The 10,242-nt window shown below is 39.6% G+C and overlaps 1 pseudogene; it reads right to left on the bottom strand.

The window, feature by feature from the left end:
* Positions 1-320: 320 nt before the first annotated feature.
* On the bottom strand, positions 321-10,242 carry LOC119521201 (annotated as a pseudogene).

Below are 10,242 nucleotides of genomic sequence, written 5' to 3'. Positions count from 1 at the left end.
TACAATCCCTTTTTTGTCAAGGACTACTCATATTTGAAGTAGATGATTCTGTTATCAGATACCGAAGTAATTAGGTTTAAGATAAAAAAATAATGAAACTGAGGGAAAAAATGTACTGATTTGAAATTATCTTTTTTAAAAATTTGGATGGAAAATTAAGAAAACTTGCAATCCAAAGTTGTTGGAAAGAATCCACACTCTGTAACAGAACAACAGACCACGAAAAGGTTGTCCTTGTGAAGAGGTCTGTAACTTTGCATTTGATTTTTCCTCCTTGGCTCATTCTCAATTGTTTCAGATTTGGATTCTTAAAACCTTCTTCAGCATTTAACTAATTCTTTGTTGGTGAAAGGTGCTGGGATTATTTCTCCACAGATAAATTGACCTTTGTCATAAATCACTTAATAATGAGAGAGCAGCTAGGACACATTGCCACATCTTCCTAATCCTCCAAATCTTTCTTGGTGATGGAGAAGTTATCCCCACACAGGCAGGGGTAGAAATACGTCTCTGAATCTTCATCATGCTAGAAGTCCACCTCATTGTGAAATACCTCATTGTGAAATCATTGTCACTGGGGTCAGCCAAAGGGCTGTCACCCCCACCATCCGACACCACTTCCGTGGGTCTAACTTCCTATTCTAGTAATATATTCATCCTAAATTTTCTTTTTTAACCATGCTCACCTATAAAGTTCAGTGGTGTTGATTACACTCAAAATCATGAGCTACCTTCACCACCATCCATTTCCAAACCTTTACCCTCAGCCTAAATAGAAAATCTGTACAAGTTAAGCATCAACTCCCCATTCTCTAACCCCAATCTATCTCCTACCTATATTCTATATCTACCTATATTCTAGATTCTAATTCTATGAGTTTCCTTATGATTAGTTCTTAACAGTGAAATCATACAATATTTGTCCTTTTGTATCTGGCTTATTTCGCTCAATATAACGCCCTCAAGGCTCATCCCCATTGTTACATGCACCAGGACTTCATTCCTTACCCACATTTTCCTTATGCATTCATCAGTTGATGGACATTTTGGTTGCTTCCAGCTTCTGGCAATTGTGGATAATGACACTATGACTGCTGGTATGCAAATATGTGTTCAAGTCCCTGCTCTCAATTCTTCTGGAAATATACCTAGTAGTAAGAAGGTCAAATGTTAATTCTATACTTAGCTTCCTGAGCAACTGCCAAACTGTCTTCCACAGACTGCACCATTCCCTCCAGCAATGAATGAGTGTTTCTGTTTCTCCATGTCCTCTCCAACACTCGCAGTTTTCTGTTTTTTTGAATAGTGGTCATTCTAATGGGTGTAAAATGTAATGGGTGTAAAATGATATCTTATTGTGGTTGTGACTTGCATTTCCCTAATAGCTAGTGATATTGAGCATCTTTTCATGTGCTTTTTGGCATTTGTATTAACTCTTGGGAGAAATGTCTGTTTTAGTCTTTTGCCCAGTTTTAAATTGGGTTGCTTGTCTTTTTCTTGTTGAGTTGTAGTATTTCTTTATATATTCTGGATATTAAACCCTTATCAGATATGTAGCTTCCAAATATTTTCTCCCATTGCATAGGCTGCCTTTGCACTTTCATGACATAGTCCTTTGAAGCACAGAAGTTTTTAATTTTGAGAAGGTCCCATTTATCTATTTTTTTTCTTTTGTTGCTTGTGCTTTGCATGTAAAGTCTAAGAAACCATTAGACTGTAACACAAGATCTTGAAGATGCTTCCCTACATTTTCTTTGAGGAGTTTTACAGTCCTGGTTCTTATATTTAGGTCTTTAATTCTTTTAAAGTTACTTTTTGTATGAAGTGTGAGATAGAGTTCTTCTTTCATTCTTTTGGATATGTATATCCAGTTCTGCCCCCATGCTTTGTTGAAGAGACTATTCTTTCCCAATTGAGTGGACTTGGCAGCCTTGTCAAATATCAATTGGCCATAGATGTGAGGGTCTATTTCTGAACTCTTAATTCCATTCCATTATCAAAACATCTATCCTTATGTCAGTACCATGCTGTTTTGACCACTGTAGCTTTGCAATATGCTTTAAAGTCAAGAACTGTGAGTCCTTCAATCTCATTCTTCTCTTTCAAGATATTTTTGTCTCCTCTGGGCCCCTTACCCTTCCAAATAAATTTGATAATTGGCTTTTCCAATTCTGAAAGTAGGTTGTTGGAATTTTGATTGGGATTGTGTTGAATCTGTAAATCATTTTGGGCAGAATTGACATCTTAATAACACATAGTCTTCCAGTCCATGAACATGGAATGTGCCTCCATTTATTTAAGTCTTCTTTGATTTATTTTAGCAATGCTTTATAGTTTTATGTATGCAAGTCCTTTACATGGTGTTCTAGTTTGCTAATGCTGCCAGAATGCAAAACACCAGAAATGGATTGGCTTTTATAAAAGGGGGTTTATTTGGTTACACAGTTACAGTCTTAAGGCCATAAAGTATCCAAGGTAACACATCAGCAATCAGGTACCTTAACTGTAGGATGGCCAGTGGTGTCCAGAAAACCTCTGTTAGCTGGGAAGGCATGTGGCTGGCATCTGCTCCAAGTTCTGGTTTCAAAATGGCTTTCTCCCAGGAAGTTCCTCTCTAGGCTGCAGTTCCTCAAAAATGTTACTCTTAATTGCTCTTGGGGTGTTCTCCTCTCAGCTTCTCTGGAGCAAAAGTCTGCTTTCAACAGCCATCTTCAAACTGTCTCTCATCTGCAGCTCCTCTCTCAGTTCCTGTGCATTCTTCAAAGTGTCCCTCTTGGCTGTAGCAAGCTTGTCCTTCTATCTGAGCTTATATAGTGCTCTAGTAAAGTAATCAAGGGCCATGCCGAATGGGTGGGGCAACACCTCCATGGAAACCATCCAGTCAGAGTCATCACCCACAGTTGGGTGTGTCACATCTCCAGGGAAACACTCAAAGAATTACAATCCAATCAACACTGATACATCTGCCCACACAAGATTACATCAAGATAGTGTCATTCTGGGAGACATAATACATTCAAACCAGCACATTCCATCCCCGGGACCCCAAAATGACATGATCTTTTCATATACAAATACATTCATCTCATTGCAGTATCACAAAAGCTTAAATCATTTCAGTAACAATAAGTAAGTACAAGATCCCATCAAAATCAGTTACAAGCATGTTCTGTCCAAAAGCAAAATTCCCCTCTGGCTCTGTACCTGTGAAACTCAGAACAAGTTATCTGCTTTTAATATACAAAGGAGAGACAGTCATAGGGTAAACATTACCACTGCCAATAAGGAGAAACCGAAAGGAAAACAGGGTTAACAGGACCAAAACAGTTCTTAAAACCCACAGGGAAAACTCCATTAGATTTCAAAGTCAGAGTCATTAACAGACTGATGTTATATCCTTGGGGCTTGAGAGAGCTGGAGTCTAACCCTTCCTAAGGGCCTTTATGGCAGCCCTTTCCTCTCCAAATGCTGGGGTGAGTGCTCCAACGTATCCACATATTGGGGAGACCACCTTCTTGGCCCCACCCTATTCAAACATTGGTGCAGCACCCGGATTCTCTTCCATCTCTGGGGCACATGCTCAACCCCTTCAGAACAGTAGGGTGTTGGCAAAGCTCTCCCCAGTCCCCTGGGAATGTGCTCCACCCTCTTTGAGGCCTGAGGTGGCAACACCTTTCCTGAACATCGAGGTGGAAGGCCCACCCTCGACCTCCAGGGCAAACTCACCCTTTCCATGCGTGTGGGCCACTCCGCTCTCCTAGCCCGAGACCTCTTGACTCCAGACCTCAACTTCCATGTCTCTGTCTTTGAAGAAATTTTCCCTTCAATTTGTTCCTTGTCTGTCTTCTCTGGTCCAGAATGGCAGCAGCTCTGTCTATAAAGATCTCGTGAAAATTCTGTTGACTTCACATGAAGCACACAGGGGTCACACCATCAGACAATAGGACTTTCCACAAATCCTTTCTGGATAACTCCATCTACAATTTTGGCTTGTACTGGAATGGCGGATGGGTTCCATGTTTGATTAAATCCTCATGTTGGGCTGTAGCTTTTGGGATTCCACCTCCTGGAAGCCCAGAGTTTTCCAAACCCTCAGTTTCTGGTTTCTTTGAATCCAAGAGTTCAGTTCTAAGTTTATCTCTCTCTGCTCACATTTTACTATAAGCTGCAAGGAGAAGTACAACTTCTAGTTTCAAAATCTCATCAGCAAAGTATCCCAGTGCATCACTTTCAATTCTGTCTTCCATTCAACACCAGGACTCAATTTTGCCAAATTCCCTGCCACTTTAAAACAAGGATCACCTTTCCTCCAGTTCACAACATCACATTCATCATTTCTGCTCAAGTCCTCATCAGAAGTATCTTTAGAGTCCATATTTCCAAAAAGAGTCTCTTCAAAGCAGTTTAGGTCTTTTCTATCAAGCTCCTCACAATTCTTCCAGAATCTTCCCCTTATCCATTTAAAAGCTGTTCCAATATGTTTGGTAATTGCAAACTCAGCAGCACAAGCACCCCACTCCTGGTACCAAAATCTGTTCTAGTTTGCTAATGCTGCCATTAAGCAAAATACCAGAAATGGATTGGCTTTTATAAAGGGGGTTTATTTGGTTACACAATTACAGTCTTAAGGCCATAAAGTGTCCAAGGTAACACATCAACAATTGAGTACCTTCACTGGAGTATGGCCAATGGCATCTGGAAAACCTCTGTTAGCTGGGAAGGCACGTGGCTGGCATCTGCTCTGGAGTTCTGGCTTCAAAATGGCTTTCTCCCAGGACATTCCCCTCTAGGCTGCAGCTCCTCCTCAGAATGTCACTCTCAGTTGCTCTTGGGGCATTTGTCCTCTCTTAGCTTCTCCAGAGCAAGAGTCTGCTTTCAACAGCCATCTTCAAACTGTCTCTCATCTGCAGCTTCTGTGGTTTCTTCAAAGTGTCCCTCTTGGCTGTAGCAAGCTTACTCCTTCTGTCTGAGCTTTCATAGGGCTCCAGTGAACTAATCAAGGCTGAACTAATCAATGCTGAACGGATGGGGCCATGCCTCCATGGAAACTATCCAATCAGAGTTATCACCTACAGTTGAGTGGGGCACATCCCCATGGAAACACTTAAAGAATTACAACCTAATCAACATTGATAAGTCTACCCACACAAGATTACATCAAAAATAATGGTGTTTGGGGGGACATAATACATTCAAACCGGCACACATGGTTAGTTAAATTTATTCCTAGATACTTTATTCTTACAGTTGCTTTTGTAAATAGAATTTTTTCTTGATTTCCTCTGAGATTGCTCATTACAAGTCTATAGAAACACTACTGATGTTTGCATGTTGATCTCAACCCCACCACTTTGTGCAATTTGTTTATTAGCTCTAGTAGCTTCGTTGTAGATTGTTCAGGACTTTCTATATATAGGAACATGTCATCTGAAAATAGTGAAAATTTTACTTCTTTGTTTCCAATTTGTATGCCTTTTATTTCTTTTCCTTGCCTAACTGCATTGGCTAGAACCTCCAGTACAATGTTGAATAACAGTGGTGACCATGGGCATCCTTGTCTTGTTCCAGATCTGTGAGGGAAAGTTTTCAGTTTTTCACTATTAAGTACAATGTTAGCTGTGGGTTTTTCAAATACATCCTTAATCATGTTGAGGAAGTTTCCTTCTGTTCCTATCTTTCAGTGTTTTTATCAAGAAAGGATGCTGGATTTTGTCAAATGCCTTTTCTGTGTCAATCAAGTTAATCATGTGGTTTTTCCTCTTTGTTTTTCTTTAATGTGGTGTATCACATTAATTGATTTTCTTGTGTTTAAAAAGCCTTGCAAGCCTGGGATATAACCCACTTGATCTTGGTGTATAATTCTTTTGATGTGTTGTTGGATTCAATTTGCAAGTGTTTTGTTGAGAATTTTTGCATCCATATTCATAAGAGAAATTGGTCTATATTTTTTTCTTGTAGTATCTTTATCTGACTTTGATATTAGCATGGTGTTGGCCTCATAGGGTGAGTTAGGGAGCTAGGTAGTGTTCCTCCTCTTCAATTTTTGGAGGAATTTGAGCAGGATTGGTATTAATTCTTCATGAAATAATTGGTACAATTCATTTGTGAAGTCATCTGTTCCTGGGCTTTTCTTTATAGAAGGTTTTTGATGACTGATTCAATCTCTTTCCTTATAATTGGTCTGTTTCTTCTAGAGTCAGTGCAGGTTGTTCATAGGTTTCTAGGAATTGTGTCCATTTTATCCAAGTTGTCTAATTTGTTGGCATACAGTTGTTCATAGTATCCTGTTAAGATCCTTTTTATTTCTGTGGGTTCAGTAGTAATGTCCACCTTCTCATTTCTAGTTTAATTTATTTGCATCTTCTCTCCTTTTTTCCTTGTCAGTCTAAGGTTTGTCAATTTTATTGATCTTCTCAAAGAACAAATTTTTGGTTCTGTTAATTCTATTGCTTTTTTATTCTCAATTTTATTTTATTTCTGCTCTAATATTTGTTACTTATTTCTTTCTGCTTGCTTTGGGGTTATTTTGGTGATCTTTTTCTAGTTCCTCCAGGTGTGCAGTTAGATCTTTGATTTTAGCTCTTTTGTCTTTTTTAATGTTAAATATTTAGGGCTATAAATTTTCCTCTCAGCACTGCCTTCACTGCATCCCATAAGTTTTGATATGGTGTGTTCTCATTTGTCTCAAGATATTTACTGATTTCCCTTGCAGTTTCTTCTTTGACCCACTGATTGTTTAAGGGTGTGTTATTTAACTTTCCTGTTATTGATTTCCAGCTTCATTCCACCATGGTCAGAGAAGATGCTTTGTACAATTTCAATCTTGGTAAATTTATTCAGATTTGTTTTGTGACCCAACATGTGGTCTGTCCTGGAGTGGGCTCCTTGTGCACTTGGGAGAAATGTATATCTTGCTGGTTTGGGGTGTAATGTTCTGTATATATCTGTTATGTCTAGTTCATTGATAATATTATCCAAGTTCTCATTTCTTTATTGACCTTCTGTCTGTATATTCTCTCTATTGTTGAGAATGGTGTATTGAAGTCTCCACCTATTATTGTAGAGGTGTCTGTTTCTCCCTTCAGCTTTACCAGTGTTTGCCTCATGTATTTGGGGGCACTGCGGTTAGTGCAGGTTCTCTCAGAAGCCTAGTTCATGACTTAGAATATATCTCTTCTCTTTGTGTGAACTTTTGTCAGTGTTCCAGTTCCAATTCCAGCAAGCAGAGTCTCTTGCCAGATATTACAATTTACTCCACCTGATACACAGCCCTTTGCTTCAAAGCATCTCTCTCTCTCTCTCAGACTTATATAAAGAGAGTCACCTAAAGTTGTCTGCTGCCAAGACTGTGGGCCAGTGGTGATGATCATAGCAGTCAGAGGATGGGTAATGGTGAGGCAGCTGAATTATAGTGTGAAATTCTCTAGCTTCACCTCCCTCCAAGGCTGTGATTATCCAATCACCTGTGATGGCAATGAGAGTGCTTATTTGGAGAGTTGAGAACAACTCTGAAAAACTTTAGTCTATGCTATAAATTCCAGAAACAATTATTAGTGATTAATAAGGTTCTACCAATGAGTGAGGGTAAAGGAATAGGAAAGGAAACTTTCTCATTATCCATAGAATTTGACAGGGTTTCACGTGGATGGGAGTACAGAATAGTGAGATCTGGGTCTTGGAACATTGTGAGCCAAGGAAATGGTTTCCACAATGTTTCCCTCCGAATATATTAACCCACAATTGCTCAGATTCCAAAGAAACATCTTTATCATGTTGAGAGCAGAGAAATAATATCCTACAAAAGAATCAGAAAATGAGCTCCAGATGTGTAAGAGAAAATGGGAGAATGGGAGAGTACAGATTTTGTTTCAAATAATAGAAAGTAGCTGGAATCATCAAAAGATCCTGGAACATTCATAACAGCACAAAGATGCAAATGATCCAAATGCCCATCAACTGATGAATGAATAAACAAAATGTGGTGTGAGCATAAATGGAATATTATTTGGGCATAAAAAGTAATAAGTACTGATACACACTACAACATGGCTAGATGTTGAAAACATGCTAAGTTAAAGAAGCCAGTCACAAAAGACTGTATGTACATTCTATGATACCATTTATATGAAATGTCCAGAATAGACAAATCTGTAGTGACTGATAGTAAATTAGTGTTTGCCTAGGTGAAGGGAGGAGAGCAGGGATTGGGGGTGAGAGTTATGGGGTTTCATTTTAGGATTCTGGAAATGTTCTAAAAATGATTGTGGTGATGATTGCACAACACTGTGAATATATTTAAAAACATTGAATTGTATATTTTAAATGGTGAATTATACACTATGTGGAGTGTATCTCATTAAAGCTGTTACAAGAAGAAAAAAAGATCCTGGGAGGAACATTAAGGCAAGCCTTGAAAAGGATCACTACATTTAACACCATGACCTGTTGTTGACCATGATTACAGTACTCCTAAATGAACTGTGTAAGTAGAAGTACATTGAGTGGGTAGGAGACGTCCTTCCTTCCTTTCTTCTGAACTTAAAAGTACTTTCAATACCTCGGTACTGAACTTCACGCTGGAAATGTGGCGAAAAGAGATCAGATTCCTCTTTTCAATAAGTTTTAATCAAGTGGTTGCAGACAGACAAGAAAGCAAATATAGTGAATGTCAGACCCCAGAAAAAGGAGTCTAACCTATAGAAGGAATGTCTGATCCAGGGGCCCTGCTGCTTATCTCACAGAAAATAGGTGCCCCATAAACTAAAGAATGAAGGCTGTTCAAGGCTGTTCCAGCCAGTGGTGCCCCAACCCCAAAAGGCAGGTAAAAGCAAGGTCAGTGTTTTAGTTTGCTAATGCTGCAGAATGCAAAACACCACAGATGAATTGGCTTTTATAAAAAGGGGGGTTATTTGGCTACACAGTTACAGTCTTAAGGCCATAGTGTCCAAGGTAACACATCAGTAATTGGGTACCTTCACTGAAGGATGGTCAATGGTGTCTGGAAAACCTCTGTTAGCTGGGAAGGCACGTGGCTGGTGTCTGCTCCAAAGTTCTGGTTTCAAAATGGCTTTCTCCCAGGACGTTCCTCTCTAGCAAGCTTGCTCCTCTTCAAAACGTCACTCACAGCTGCACTGAGTTCCTTCTCTTTGAGTCAGCTCATTTATATGGCTCCACTGATCAAGGCCCACCCTGAATGGGTGGTGCCATGCCTCCATGGGAATATCTCATCAGAGTCATCACCCACAGCTGGGTGGGGCACATTCCAAGCAAATCTAATCAGCACCAAAACGTCTGCCTCACAAGACTACATCAAAGATAATGGCGTTTGGGGGACACAATACATTCAAACTGGCACAGTCAGGTATGTCTATAAGACGAACAACTGAAAAGGCCTGCTCTCCCTAGATAGATAATGCAGCTGCTTTTCTAAGAAGAACAATGTGCCAGAATCCTAACAACCTTTCAGCCTAGAAATTGATAGGCACTCACCCCATCGAGGCACAGGACACACTCAGCAGGCACCCTTCTCCCGACACCCTCCCATCCCAACGTGGGTCTTTCCTTTAAAAAATGCTGCTCTCAGACAGAAAGCTGGAGCCATTTTTCCTTTCTTTATTTTCTGCTGGCTCCCATCTGCTTTCTTCTGCTTTCTTCCTTGAATAAACCTTAAACTCTCTACTTAAACCATGACTCGCTGCGTTGTGTGGATTCTTGAACAGCTCCGGACCTAACAGTGAATGAATACATGAGTAACAAAAAAGTAATGACTTGGTCAAATAATTAAAATTGGATGATTGTGCACATCCTATTTTAATTATTTGCCCAATTACTGGATGTACACTGGATGAGAGCTTTAGAAACTGTGGTAAGGAAAGACCTACGTGAGAAGGTGACAATAAAGCAAGGATTTTGACAACAAGAAAGAGCAGTTAATGGAATCATGAAGATGAGCCTACAGGCAAAAGGCTTGTTTGAAGTCTTGAAGGTAGCATAAGTTTGATTTATAGGATGCAGAGAAGGCAGGCTATTGTATTCACAATTGGGTCTTTGTGAGCCAGGAGAACAACAAAAGGAGACGGAAGCTAAATTACATAAGCCAACATAAGGAATTTGGATTATATTCTTTGAGAGATCAAATGACAGTGAGGGGTGTTAGGGAATGGAAGCCTATTTACATACTTTAAGAAATCCTCTGACTTCTGTATGGGCGAGTAGGTAGTATGGATGCAAGAGTGAACGCAT

This window comes from Choloepus didactylus, chromosome 27 (genome assembly GCF_015220235.1).
Source record: "Choloepus didactylus isolate mChoDid1 chromosome 27, mChoDid1.pri, whole genome shotgun sequence".
Lineage (NCBI taxonomy): Eukaryota > Metazoa > Chordata > Mammalia > Pilosa > Megalonychidae > Choloepus > Choloepus didactylus.
The sequence above is the reverse complement of the archived record's forward strand: the minus strand, read 5'-3'. Positions and strand labels throughout refer to the sequence as shown.